A 1,941-nucleotide genomic window follows, 5' to 3' on the forward strand; every position below is an offset into this window, starting at 1 on the left:
GATGGGAACCTGCATACAACAATGAAGATGAATGATCTACAAATATATACAATAATATCAAACTCACACAAACATAATGGTCAACAAAAGAAGTCAGACATAAAAGAGTATATGCTGTATACTTCCATTTATTTCAAAAGTCAAAAATCTTGCAAACCTGACCTGTAGTACCAGGAGCTGGGACTTTACCTTTGGGGGTCATAACTGGAAGGGAGCCTGAGGGGCTTCTGGTGCTGGTACTGTTGCTTCCTGCCCTGGCTGCCAGTTACGCAGCTGTGTTTGGTTTGCACAAATTCGTTATTTATGACGGGTGCACTTTTCTGCATAAAAGCTTTAAAAAGCAAAACAAAACAGGGGCATCCTCTTGCTCATCAAACAGCCCCCCTCTCTCTCTGAGAATGGTCTCAACTTTAGTTGCCCAAGTCAGAAGCATGGGGGCTATTCCCCACTGTCCCCTCTCCTGGTCACGCAGCTCCTGTCCATTCCCAAACACTACTGCTCCGCCTCCTCGCTGTCTCTCAAACCCATCTGCTTCTCCCCACCTCACCACCTTCTCCTTACCCTGGACCCAACTGCCCTCTTGCTTGGACTCCTTCGGTAGCCTCCTGGCTGTTCCCCCAGCTTCTAATCTTGTCCCCTCTGATTCATCCCCACACAGCAGCCAGAAGGACCCTTCTAGAACCAACATCCAATCATGTCTCTCCCCTGATTAAAATCTTCCAGTGGTTCCCTGTAGCCACTAGGTAAAGCCCATTCTTCTGCTCTGGGGTTCAAAGGGCTCTGTGCTCTGGGTCTCCGGCTCCACTCCACCTTTACCTTTAGCCATCCATCCCCCAATGCTGTGTCCCAGGCAGTCCCATGAGCCTTTGCAAAGACTTTTTCCAGAACTCCCTCCTTCCCCTTATCCTTGCTCTTTCTGGCTGAATCTCACACATCCTCCAGGTCTCAGTCCAGATAGCCTCCTGTCTCCATGTCACCATGTCACAGCAGAGTATGCCGCACCTGTCCCAGTACATGTCACATGACAGAGAAGCTGGCTGCTTTTGTGTCCACGCCCCCTGCTGGACCTTGGGCTCCATGGAAAGGGCATTGTGTATGTCTTGGTCATCACTCCATCCCCAGCACCAAGTATGGTGGAGGCTCAGGAGGGATTTATTGGATGGATGAAGGACTCCAGGAGACATCCAGTTTGCCAAGGGCTGGAGGTCTGGGGTATATGTCCAGGGGAGTTGGTGAGAAGGTAAAGGCGAGTTTCCCCTTGAGTGACAAGAGTCCGAGAATTTAGAATCAGAGTTTGAAGGGACCTCAGAGGCCATCTAACCATCCACTTTTTGAAAAAGATTTATTTATGTATCTATTTGAGAGAGAGAGAGTGCAGGTGCAGGGGGAAGGGCAGAGGGAAAAGGAGAGAGGAAGCCGACTCCCCGTGAGTTTGGAGCTGGACGTGGGGTTCGATCTCAAGACCCCAGGATCATGACCTGAGCTGAAATCAGGAGTCGGACCCTCAACCAACTGAGCCACCCAGGCGCCCCATAATAGTCCACTTTTTAATTTGCAAATGACAAACCTAAGAGAAGGAGCCACTGGCTGGACGAGGATGGGCGGGAGGGGGAGGTGGCAGCTGCAGAGTAAGGCAATGTGACGATGAAAAGTGGATATTTAGTGCTGATGGGGCTCCTAAAATCAGTGAAGAGAATACTCCTTCTGGGTATGATGGTGGGGGCTTTGCCTGGAGCTGCCTTCCACGGTCTCTCCCCAGTGCAGCGGGACTCTGGCCTCCTAACACCGACCACTAGATGGCGTCAGCTCCCCAGGCAAAAGAGAGAGCGAGGGCTGGTCCGCTCACCCTCTGCCTCCAACCTTCTTCCTGAGTCCCTCCCCTTGCACCTGGCTCTCTGTGAGCTCGGTGAGCCCAGTTGCCGTGGCCATGCTCAGAGCCTG

Source organism: Mirounga angustirostris, unplaced genomic scaffold (assembly GCF_029215605.1).
Source record: "Mirounga angustirostris isolate CCGP_5_RB_7025 unplaced genomic scaffold, mMirAng1.0.hap1 SCAF_17, whole genome shotgun sequence".
Taxonomy (NCBI): domain Eukaryota; kingdom Metazoa; phylum Chordata; class Mammalia; order Carnivora; family Phocidae; genus Mirounga; species Mirounga angustirostris.